This window comes from Paramormyrops kingsleyae, chromosome 12 (assembly GCF_048594095.1).
Source record: "Paramormyrops kingsleyae isolate MSU_618 chromosome 12, PKINGS_0.4, whole genome shotgun sequence".
Classification (NCBI taxonomy): Eukaryota; Metazoa; Chordata; class Actinopteri; order Osteoglossiformes; family Mormyridae; genus Paramormyrops; species Paramormyrops kingsleyae.
The window spans coordinates 26,147,117-26,160,551 of NC_132808.1; positions in this window are offsets into that span (position 1 = coordinate 26,147,117).

Here is a 13,435-nt window from a genome sequence, read left to right on the forward strand (position 1 = left end):
TGCTGTTCAGTCGTCCACCTGCAGGGGGAGACACACTCCACTGCGGAGAGGCAGGCGTACAAGCCGTGACTGCAGTCCTTCGGAGCACTGGTGGTGGGGTGTGGGGTGTGGGGTGGGGGGGGGGGGGGGCACCACGACAGGAAAGGGCCCAGCAACAGCCTTTACTGATGCATTAGAGACACAGTCTGGTGCTTCATGCTTTAGCTTTGCCATTGTAGCAGAGAAAGCGCCTGTAGAACCGTCCTGACGATGGGACCCGCTTCCCGTCAGAGCTTAGTGCGGCCGCCACAGCTGGGCTCCACATCTGCTGCTGCGGGTGACTTACGATCCCTAATCACACAGTGAGTAATGTAGTGTAACCTGGGAAAGGCAGAATGGCTCCTTACACCCCAATCCGGTGTTTTCCAGCCTCTTCTGCCCCGATACTCTTTCCATAAGTTCAATACCCCAGGGCACAACATGAACACATGCTACCGAGTAGCTCATACCAGTAACACATATCACACGCTGCTCTTAACCGGGTGGCTCAGCATCAGGTACGTTTCTGAAATGTTCATTTTCAAAGGAAAAAACACAACATAACAACACGGAGACCATTTTACTACAGGGTAGTTTGCATGTGTACATGACCGGGTGCCAGGTGCAGTGCAGACATATTCTCCGCTGCATTTGATTACGTGACAAGCGCTCTTGCAGCCTTTTGGATAATTAAATTAAAAGTTGCTTATTCACAAAGCTTTTTCTTCGTCTGTGCCAATGAAAGTACGTTCATAATTGAACTATTAATACATATTATTATTTCATTTATTGTTTATATGTCTATGTATATCTCACAGAGATGCCTCAGACTGACATAAGTTACATCCGAACGATTGTAATCCTCAAGCCGTTTGCTAACTGGCAAGATGTCTGCTCGAGGTCAGTTTTGAATCTGCAGCAGTTATGATCTTCTCGCAATGTTTTTAAAGTTGCCTAATACACATGACCTTGCATAGAAATCCTGCCAGTTATTACATCGTTCAGACAGTAACTTGTGTGGACCAGGCAGACAAATGAGTGTTCAGGAATGGTCTGTACATAGGCTCACCTGGGCACAGGAGCACGCCACGACTGCCCTAACCCAACCCTATCTAACCCAAAAATGGAAGAACAAAGAGAAACTCAAACACATTGATGTTCCTTTATTCTTTAAGCCTTGTGATGAGTGCCCTGCAGGGGGCGCTCCAACACCACAATGCATCCATCCCTCATGGGATGGGCTGGAAAAACTGATGAACATACAGTAGTTTCATCATATCCATTTCATTATAATTGACACTGAGTACACATACATATTATATTATCATACGGCTGTTTGCACTAGAAAGGGAGGGGGGATTTATTATTATAAGGTATGTATTTAGCTGGCATTCACCATTAGAGTGGGTATGAGGCAGGAATGTGCTTCACACTCCTGAAGGTGGGGGTGTGAAGGAGGGGGGGGGGGCTCCTTATGGGTTCCTCGCTGGCCGACTGTGGGGGGGCTCCTCATGGGTTCCTCACTGACTGACTGTGGGGGGGCTCCTCATGGGTTCCTCTCTGGCCGACTGTGGGGGGGCTCCTAATGGGTTCCTCGCTGGCCGACTGTGGGGGGGCTCCTAATGGGTTCCTCGCTGGCCGACTGTGGGGGGGCTCCTCATGGGTTCCTCGCTGGCTGACTGTGGGGGGGCTCCTCATGGGCTCCTCGCTGGCTGACTGTGGGGGTACTCCTTATGGGTTCCTCACTGACTGACTGTGGGGGGGCTCCTCATGGGCTCCTCTCTGGCTGACTGTGGGGGGGCTCCTCATGGGCTCCTCGCTGGCTGACTGTGGGGGGGCTCCTCATGGGTTCCTCGCTGGTTCGACTGTGGGGGGGCTCCTCATGGGTTCCTCGCTTGCAGACTGTGGGGGGGCTCCTCATGGGTTCCTCACTGACTGACTGTGGGGGGGGCTCCTCATGGGTTCCTCGCTGGCCGACTGTGGGGGAGCTCCTCATGGGTTCCTCTCTGGCTGACTGTGGGGGGCCTCCTAATGGGTTCCTCGCTGGCCGACTGTGGGGGGGCTCCTCATGGGTTCCTCTCTAGCTGACTGTGGGGGTGGCTCCTCATGGGTTCCTCACTGACTGACTGTGGGGGGGCTCCTCATGGGTTTCTCGCTGGTCGACTATGGGGGGGCTTCTCATGGGTTCCTCGCTGGTCGACTGTGGGGGGGCTCCTCATGGGTTCCTCGCTGGCCGACTGTGGGGGGGCTCCTCATGGGTTCCTCGCTGGCCGACTGTGGGGGGGCTCCTCATGGGTTCCTCGCTGGCCGACTGTGGGGGGGCTCCTCATGGGTTCCTCGCTGGCCGACTGTGGGGGGGCTCCTCATGGGTTCCTCACTCCCCGACTGTGGGGGGGCTCCTCATGGGTTCCTCGCTGGCCGACTGTGGGGGGGCTCCTCATGGGTTCCTCGCTGGCCGACTGTGGGGGGGCTCCTCATGGGTTCCTCGCTGGCACCGGGTCTCTTCTTGGTTGGGTACAGGGGCCCAAGGAGCTGCGGCATCATCACTGGCTTAATGAGACTCCTGTTGGCTGCTCTCTAGGGGGAGATTGCTGGAATAACAGAGAGGACGTTTCCAGCCAGGCCAGCTTGCTTGGCGAAAACCCCACGGGTTATATAATAATAATAAGAAGAAGAAGAAGAAGAAGAAGATGAAGATCCACAATCTGTAGCATCTTGAAGTGCAGATTTTCCCCAAAGCCTGTGCTGTCCCTGCAGGCATGCACACATGGAGACAACACAAGCAGCACGCATTCATGTAAAGACAATGTTATCCTTTGGGCCCCTTATCAATGAACAGGAAAACTGCAATGGCGACAGATATTAGTCCATGATTCGCCATTTTTCACCAGGATCGGGTCTGTGTGCATCATAAGTTACCGGAGTGACGGTCGAGATGCAGAATTACACACAGCTGGGCCTTCAGGCGTGGTGTGACTGAACATGTGGAAGAGAGAAACATGGAGATAAAGGCCAGTTTCTCCATCTTGCCTTGGCTGTAAAGCACTTTGAGTCATTTCAGCAGTTACTGGGTCTGCCAGACAGCCCCCTGGGAGAGGTTACAGACTGTTTTTGTGCCAGGATTTCTGGCCCTTAATTAAACCTATTTTGTGCTTTAATTGGAAGATTTAGAGATAAAACACTCATCAGAAGAGTTAAGAGAAGTGCTGCTACATGTTCCCTTTCTTTTTTGTCCTTTCTCTGCAAATGCTACACTTTAACTAATGCACAACCGATTTCTCGGCAAATCTAATTAAAGCTGTATTGTGTTTATGGGGCTTAGAGAACCACAAGCCCATGATTGATGACTGTGCCGTAGGTCTCAAAGCTCCTATATTTCCTTCAAACATGCCGTTAATTGACTGAAATGCGTTTTGTGATTGTCTGGACCTGTTATCACATCTTCATCACCATCATCAGCATCACTATCATCGCCATCAGCTTCATCACCATCTCCACCATCATCTTCTTCACATCTCCATCATTATCTTCATCACTGTCATCATCACGACCATAATTTTCATCAGCATCATCATCATCAACATAAAAGCGTTGTTCTCCACACTGCAAACTGTGTATCACAGAGGATCCATCTCTGATGACGGGAATCTTGCTACTGTTTGCTGGGGCTGCAGGAATGACAAATCGAAGGATATACCTTCAAGCTCCAGTTCACCAATAGGAGCCTGACTATGACAACAGTAAATGTCAGTGTCACTTTGTCACACTGCACCCTGGGGAGACACTGCACACTGTGGACACTCTGCACCTGGGGACACACTGCACCCTGGGGACACACTGCGTCCTGGGGATACTCTGCACCCTGAGGACACTCTGTGCCTGGAGGACACTCTACACACTGTGGATACTCTGCACCTGGGGACACACTGCGTCCTGGGGATACTCTGCACCCTGAGGACACTCTGTGCCTGGAGGACACTCTACACACTGTGGATACTCTGCACCTGGGGACACACTGCGTCCTGGGGATACTCTGCACCCTGAGGACACTCTGTGCCTGGAGGACACTCTACATCCTGGGGACACACTGCACACTGTGGATACTCTGTACCTGAAGACACACTGCACACTGTGGGCACTCTGCACCTGGGGACACACTGCGTCCTGGGTATACTCTGCACCCTGAGGACACTCTGTGCCTGGAGAACACTCTACATCCTGGGGACACACTGAACACTGTGGACACTCTGCGCCCTGGGGACACATTGCGCCCAGGGAACACTCATGTTACGTGCCGTAAGTGTTTTCAGGAGGTCCTGGCAGATTCTCGTCGCCATTCGCTGGTTGCTCCCTTCGGCTCCGCCTCCTGGACCTGGCCACGCCCGCTGTCTTCGGCGCTACTTCCTGTTTCTGCAAAGAAAAGGCCATAGCTCGCACACCTCAAAAGCTTTTGCTCATTGCTTGATTTATTATTGGATTGTTGATTTGTTTGATTGCTTGTGTATGACAGTTTTGGTTTTTGATTTACGCTTCGCCCTTATTCGGTACTTCTGCCCTGGTTTGTTGTTTTTCTGGTTTGACCCTTTGCCTTCTCCCTTTGGTACCGTTGCTCGGGTTTTGTGTGCTTGTTGTGTGTGTTCGTAACTAGGTGTGTAAGGAGTAACTGCCATTTTTGTTCTGCGTGATGGGTTGCTTATTTGTTGGTTTGGTTAGGGAGCTAGTTGTTAGTATTCTGGTTTTGTCTGTAATTTGTTTATCGCACGTAGGATTATCTTAGATTGGGTTTCGTTCGGTAGCGGTGTTTTGTTTATTTTGGCCATTGTCACTCCCGAAGTCTGTTACACCTGGTGTTTGTGAAAGTGTTTGCGAAAAATAAAAAACATAAAAAAAGATCCCTCTTGTTTCCCGTGTTCTCTTTCCCTATTCCCCGCTTGTCTCGTCTCCCCTTTACCTGTCCTTTTCTGATGGTCTCCAACCCTAGACTGGGGATCGTAACACTCAGCACACCTGGGGACACACTGCACCCTGGGGAGACACTGCAAACTGTGGACACTCTGCACCCTGGGGACACTCTGAGGCTGGAGTGGCTGTCAGGTGATCCTGGCAGAAACATCCTGAGATGACCATCTGTGGCTCCTTCCGCTGGTGTCTCAGCAGAACTGTCCCACTGGGTCCTGTGGAGCACTCTGTTGTGAATGCAGAGGCTCATGGAAAGAGTGTGTCCCCCACAGTGCTGAACATGTAGGGTTGTCTGTCATTCGCGGAAAGGCAGGAATCCGGCAACCAGCCATCATGCTCAGCAGCATGGAGGATCACCTGCTTGCTCATCTGGTCAACATCCAACTCTGGAATGAGAAAGCCAGAAATAAGCATCACTCATTCAACACACTGTTGATATGCTAATAGACCAGTTTCAAAGTGTTCATTATTTAACCTTTGGTCAGGACACATTGGCTTAGTTTACACTTGGTTTTAAAATCTGTCTTAGGCAATAAGTAGACAGCTGAGACACATTGCTGTTCACATCTGTGTCTATTATGCTTCTCCATGGTGTCCAGCTGACCACTTGTATTTAGATTTCATTACTGTCCCACGCACAATTATTGTAACGTCCTTCTTAGGGGCGCAGGGGATACATTAGCATTTACACTACAAAAGGAATGTGATCAAATGTGTCACAGACTACCTAATATGTGGTCTGAGTTGTCATTTACTCTTGTACTTAGCACTGTCTACTTGCAATCTACTCAAAACCAAAGGTAAGTGCTTTGATTTGTGTCACTTGGGAGTGCTTTTCTGTGGTCATCATTTCTGTCTATTGAATCAGTAGAAATACAATCATTTAATTTTAGAAATCCTATCCTAGGCAGCACAAGGCACAAAACTGAGGTAAGATGAGATAACAGGGTCCAGCCTAGACGGGATATCAGTCCATTACATTGAACATAGACGTACACAAATTAGAGATCTTAGAAAGACCAGGTAGCCTAACTGCGTGTCTTTGGACTGCAGAATAACCCCACAGGAAATCCGAACAGCATGGGGAGCACATGCAGACGCAAAGGCTGCAGCCCTAAAGGTGTGAGACAACAGCACCCGCTAATGACCCGGTCCGCCCCACATTTCTGCAGTATGGACACTGTAAGTAAACGATGCATGCAGCCAAAGCTGTTGAAACACAGGCCGGCCAGCTCCTCTGCTCCCACAGCAATGGAGGACCGCAGCTGGGAATGCGGTAATGTCGTGCCGTCAGAGCTGGATGCCGTTCACCATTCCCGCTAGGCTTGCATACTGTTTTTGGGAATTGGCCGTGTAATGCGAATGATTCACGCAACCACAGTCTAGTGTGGCAGCGTGCAGATGACTGGCTTCCTCCACCATGGTTAAAGGAAGGAAATGTGAGGGTGATATGCAGCACATTTCATATGCAGCCGCTAACAGACCTTTCAAAATGATGCAGACAGGCTGCAGTCTTTTCCTCAGGTGAGCAGACCTGCTCCTTGACGCAGTACTAGAGGCTGAGCTGCGGACTGTCCATTAAAATGTTTCATTTTAACAGTGTGAATGTGTGAACAATGTAGCCCTTTTCGTGCTGGGATCCTCTCTCTGCTCCTTCCAGCGCCTGCTAAATGCAGTTTCTGTAGTCTCTGATCAGCCACCCTAACCCCTAACCCTCACTGATGATCCACCCTAACCCCTAACCCTCACTGATGATCCACCCTAACTCCTAAACCCTCACTGATCATCCACCCTAACCCCTAACCCTCACTGATCATCCACCCTAACTCCTAAACCCTCACTGATCATCCACCCTAACCCCTAACCCTCACTGATGATCCACCCTAACCCCTAACCCTCACTGATCATCCACCCTAACCCCTAACCCTCACTGATGATCCACCCTAACCCCTAACCCTCACTGATCATCCACCCTAACTCCTAAACCCTCACTGATCATCCACCCTAACCCCTAACCCTCACTGATCATCCACCCTAACCCCTAACCCTCACTGATCATCCACCCTAACCCCTAAACCTCACTGATCATCCAGAAACATTTTTATTGGGCTCTAATCAACCTAGACCCCTACAATTTTATCTCTAACCCAAAATATACAGATAAAACAACTTGGACCATTATACATGAAACCCCCCAAGAATGTCCTATTGTCTCTGATTGTGACAGTGAGACCTGTACTGCATGCTGTATTGACTATTACTTAAGCCTTATTTCTCAAACCCACCCCAGTAATCTGATACATACATACATTTTATTCATAAAATCACTCCTTTCCAAGTACTTTGACAGTCTCTACACAAATATCAGCACTGATTTAGGATTACAGACAGTCAGGCAATGTTTTTCAAAGCATACAGATCCATCCTGGCAAGATGAATAACTACAAATAGTGAAAATCAGTCTAACGAGGAATGATTTTCAATTGGATCCAGAGTATTTTTGCAAGTACTGTACATTAGTCTTAGGAATGGGGACAAGCCAGTGAAGCCAGACTTCACACAGGTCGTTCTCAATCATTTATGCATTTTTGACAGTCAATCATGCTGTTAAATAACATAATAGAATTTTTGCACAGGCGCAGTGTAACCTTCCACAACTTAAAAATTACAGGATATTTTCAGCCTGCAAAAAAAAGAAAAACCTACAGAACCTATTAGTCAGATCTAAATTCTCGTCCAGTCCTGCAGCAGCTCATTCTCCTTGGAACAGGTATTCAAAAGCTCAGACTCCTCTCCAGTGCAGGTCAGAATGTTCCCATCTGGCAGTGAATGTCTTTACAAACAAGCAGCTTGGTTACTATTTGCATACGTTATATCAAAATATACACTGGCAAAACACAACATAAATTGCAAATTAGGCTTAAACAGCATTTTTATCACAGACAAGAAAACAGAACAAGAGTACTCACCTGATCACACAGTTTACGGAACATGGGACACAGTATTTCAGGGTATCGGCACTAGAAATGTTTTTGTAGTATTTTTGTAGTATATTGATTTCAAAATACTACTCTTAACTTATAAAGCTGTAAATGGTCTTGCACCGCAGTATGTGAGTGACCTCATTTGCAACTACATTCCGAATCATACGCTTCGATCGCAAAAAGCAGGTCTTCTATTCATACCCAGAATAAAGAACATTACTTTTGGGGGAAGAGCATTTGCTCATAAAGCAGCACAGTTATAGAATAAGCTTCCTATTAGTGTTCGGAACTCAGACACAATCTCTGCTTTTAAGTCAAGGCTTAAGACGTACCTCTTTAGCCAGTCTTTTGGACAGTAAAATCCCCTTTTCTAAGGTGAATGGGAGATCTGGAGGGTCATGGTCATTTGAGATTAAAGGTGAAAGGGGGGATTGGTGCTGTCGTCCTGCCACTCTCGCCGATGACTTAAGCTGTTGACGGTAGTTTGGCTTGACGCCAAAACCCCTGGAAACCCTCATGTCTGTGCTTCCTTCCAGGTCTCTCTTTTAGCCAGGCTGCCATAGTTACTTTAGTACTGCCGGAGGTTAGGTTAGGTGTAGGGCAATAACTCTTCTCCATCTTCTCTTTTAGCCAGGCTGCCATAATTACTTTAGTACTGCGGGAGGTTAGGTTAGGTGTAGGGCAATAACTCTTCGCCATCAACTCTTTTAGCCAGGCTGCCATAATTACTTTAGTACTGCTGGAGGTTAGGTTAGGTGTAGGGCAATAACTCTTCTCCATCTTCTCTGTTAGCCAGGCTGCCATAGTTAATTTAGTACTGCCGGACGTTAGGTTAGGTGTAGGGCAATAACTCTCTTCTCCATCTTCTCTTTTAACTAGGCTGCCATAATTACTTTAGTACTGCTGGAGGTTAGGTGTAGGGCAATAACTCTTCTCCATCTTCTCTGTTAGCCAGGCTGCCATAGTTAATTTAGTACTGCCGGACGTTAGGTTAGGTGTAGGGCAATAACTCTCTTCTCCATCTTCTCTGTTAGCCAGGCTGCCATAGTTAATTTAGTACTGCCGGACGTTAGGTTAGGTGTAGGGCAATAACTCTCTTCTCCATCTTCTCTTTTAACCAGGCTGCCATAATTACTTTAGTACTGCTGGAGGTTAGGTGTAGGGCAATAACTCTTCTCCATCTTCTCTTTTAACCAGGCTGCCATAGTTACTTTAGTACTGCCGGAGGTTAGGTTAGGTGTAGGGCAATAACTCTCTTCTCCATCTTCTCTTTTAACCAGGCTGCCATAGTTACTTCAGTACTGCCGGAAGTTAGGTTAGGTGTAGGGCAATAACTCTTCTCCATCTTCTCTTTTAGCCAGGCTGCCATAGTTACTTTAGTACTGCTGGAGGTTAGGTGTAGGGCAATAACTCTCTTCTCCATCTTCTCTTTTAACCAGGCTGCCATAGTTACTTTAGTACTGCAGGAGGTTAGGTTAGGTGTAGGGCAATAACTCTCTTCTCCATCTTCTCTTTTAACCAGGCTGCCATAGTTACTTTAGTACTGCCGGAGGTTAGGTTAGGTGTAGGGCAATAACTCTTCTCCATCTTCTCTGTTAGCCAGGCTGCCATAGTTACTTTAGTACTGCCGGAGGTTAGGTTAGGTGTAGGGCAATAACTCTTCTCCATCTTCTCTGTTAGCCAGGCTGCCATAGTTACTTTAGTACTGCCGGAGGTTAGGTTAGGTGTAGGGCAATAACTCTCTTCTCCATCTTCTCTTTTAACCAGGCTGCCATAGTTACTTTAGTACTGCCGGAGGTTAGGTTAGGTGTAGGGCAATAACTCTTTTCCATCTTCTCTTTTCCGAGCTGATCCCGAGCCGACACTTCACTGCTTGAACCCTTACCTGGACTCCTTGGAGAGTAACTACATGAAACCAACTGGGACTTTTAAAACTATATGGACTCAAAGTAATGTCAATGTAAATGCAGTTTCATGCTCCCCGGTCGCCCAAAGGAGGATGGCATCCCCTTCCGAGTCTAGGTTCCTCTCAAGGTTTCTTCCTGCTAGAGGGAGTTTTTTCTTGCCATTGTCGCCTCAGGCTTGCTTGGTGGGGTTCTGGCCGGTTAAATGTAAAGTGCTTGTTACAATGACTGTTGTTAAAAGCACTATATAAATAAAATTGAATTAGAATTGAATTGAATAGAAACACACATAGATTGGACAACTCAAAAGAGAAAAGCAAGGGAAGGCAAGTGGAACTAAACTCACGGCCCCCGTACGGCCGTAATGATAGATGGGATCCCCACCTAAAAAGAATGGACTTTCTTTAAAATACTTTACTTTTAAATTATTTAAAATGATCTTTTATCATAAAAATCTTTTTCTTCAAGCCCCTGGTGGTGGAGGGAGGTATTTCAGGCAGGATACCATTCAATTAATTTTAATTTCGTAGAATGGATATGTTTAACGAATTTGGCTGAATGTGATAAAGTTAAAGAGACATGGAACATGCGAATTGTGGAATTTTACAAAAGGCACAGGTTGTTTTACATTGCATAGTCTATTAACTAGTTTTATACCTAGATGGGTACTTGTACCATGACTCCTAGAGCTATAGATATTAAGGACTAGATCCCAATATATTTTGTATACCTGTCAACCCATTCTCCATTCTATACCACAGTGCCCAGCCCTATGTATTCCCTCATTCACAATCCCAACTCCCTTCCCAAAACCCCTACTTTTAACTTTAGATTATCATCCCTTAGATATAAAATCATTGACCTATTCGCCTTTTTATTTAGGTATTCATTCATTCATTCATTCATATTCATTCATTCTTTAAACGGTAAACTCCTCTGAGCAAGACATCCTGTCTAAACACCTTCCCTGAGGTACCTCTGTTTTTCTAAGTGGACAGAAGCATGCCCCTCCTTCAGCAAAGCTTTTGCAATGTTTGGACACTATGGCCCAGAAGGAATCACTGTCCTAGTGTCACTGTTAGGGCTTCTTGAAGGAACCTACAGAAGACAAATCCCTTGGGCTTCCTGGCATCATTCTGTCAATGAGTACATCTCTTCGTATAATTTATGGAATGTTCCCGTACCTAAGGGTCCTCACACTGTTATAGTTTTGGCGTTACTATGGGCCACAGCTGAGCACTGCTTGCATATTTCATAATGAGTATTAAGGCGTGGGGTCATCCAGAGAGGAGTGTCAGATGTGGTGCTTTGGGATTGCACCTGTTTACGCGCCTGTGTGTTGGACTGTGGCCAAGTGTTCCGTGTGGGAAAGAGCTTTTCTGTGTGGGAAAGCTCCCCATCGTTAGACTGATCGCTGAGCCTCACCAGCTGCAGGCTGTTTTGACTGGAATGGGGAATGTTAATCCGTCCATCCTGCTTACCCCGTGCATGCTAGCCAATGATGAGCAGTGCATGAAGCTGAGGAGACCTGAGATGTTTGCACATGAGTCTGAGGGCAGATGTCTCATCTTTTTATTGTGTGAAGAGTATCTTCACACATGCAGGGTAGCATGGAACTACAGTCTTCTGCTGATTGATTTCCTTGGGGAAGAGAGCGTAGAGTTTGGCCATTTCATTACCCTGACTATCCTGGAGGTCTTACTGATGGTGAAGCTGAAAATGTCCAGCTGATGGTGTTATCGAAAAGCGATCCTTTGTAAAACTTAATTTAATCATTTTTATCAATTTGCAGTGATTAAGAAACCTAATGGCTATGAAACAGTAGCTAGTAGCTTGGTGGGGATCAGTGTTGTCCCAGTCTATGCTGGTCCTGATTCTCTCAGCCTGTGCTGGTCCCGCATCTCCCAGCCTGTGCTGGTCCCATATCTCCCAGCCTGTGTTTGTCTTGTGTTCCTCAGCCTGTACGGGTCCCGCATCTCCCAGCCTGCACTGGTCCCGCATCTCCCAGCCTGTGCTTGTCCTGTGTCCAATACAGCACCTATGGGAAGTGGCAGAATGGGAGATTCTCATGTAGTATGTGTACAGTTCTCGCTAAACAATAAAGCGACCACTGTAGTCTGCTGTAAATATAGACAATATGTTTTGCAATAAAATGGCAGGATGAAAGGATCAGTGTTATGGCGGGGCATGACGAAGGAGAGACGATCTGCATAGCGGCTCTCAACAAAGGGGTTTATTTAACAAATCAGAACACAAAGAAAGAACCAGAAAATAAAGGGACCATGAGGGGTCAAAACAAAACAGGGAAAATAAGAACTAACTAGAACTAACCACAAAGAAACCAAAAACTACAAGTAAGACGTGGGGACCAAGCAAGGAGTAGAATGACACAGCAACTAACATACAGCAACTAACATACAGCAACTAACATACAGCAACTAACATACAGCAACAACAAGGCAACACAACTGAACAGAATGACCAACTAAGGAACAGAACGAGGAAGGCAGGCACTTAAATACACAGATAGCAAGGCCTTCATGAGGGGCAGGTGTGGACCAAAATAATTAACCAAACACTAATTAACAGGTGAGGGTTATAACAAACACTTAACGGTTCAAACACTAGGAGAAACCAGGATAACAAGACTTAAATCTGGGGCACAAGCAGGAATTAAACGAAGGTACTAAATAAGGAACCTTACCTAAATACACAGCAGGAATAAATCAAAGGTGGCTACTGTAGCAATCTCTGTTTTAGTGCATCCCAAAGGTGTTTCATGGGGTTGAGGTCGGGACTCGGGGGGAGTCAAGTTCTTCGACACCAAACTCACCCAACCACATCTTTATGGACCTTGCTTTGTGCACTGGGGCACAGTCATACTGGAACAGCAAAGGGCCTTCCTCAAACTGTTCCCACAGAGTTGGAAGAATAGAATCGTCCAAAATGTCTTGATATGCATACCAAGACATTTTGGACAATTCAACATCAGTGCCTGACCCCGCAAAATGCTCTTCTCGACAAATGGGCAGAAATTCCAACAGACATGCTAAAATCTTGTGGAAAGTGCCCCCAGAAGAGTGGCAGCTATTATAGCTACAAAAGGGGGGTAGCGCCATATTGATGCCTACAGATTTGGAATGGGATGGCATAAATGTTCCTGTGTATATTGGCCTGGTGTCCCAATATACAGCGTATTTGCACATTTCCATTTTCGTATAGATGGTAACAAAGCTGCAAGCTAAAAACACTAAATTAACTTTTGATAGTCAGTATAATCTATCTTACTTCAGGTGTAAGTATACTTTAATTCCTATCAAAATGCAGGATATTTCCATCTACATTGATTTAAATTTTGTTAGCTTTTGAATTGAAAGTTAACTATTTTGAGCAGAGTATGTAAATGAAAATTTTGCAGTAGTTATACAGAATTTGTTGGTACCCTTCCATAAAAAACAAACGAAAAAACACAACTATCTCTTAAATAACTTGAAACTGACAAAAGTTTAATAACATCCCTTATTGTTTATTCCATATTTAACACAAATCAGACTTTGCTTTTCATTATCG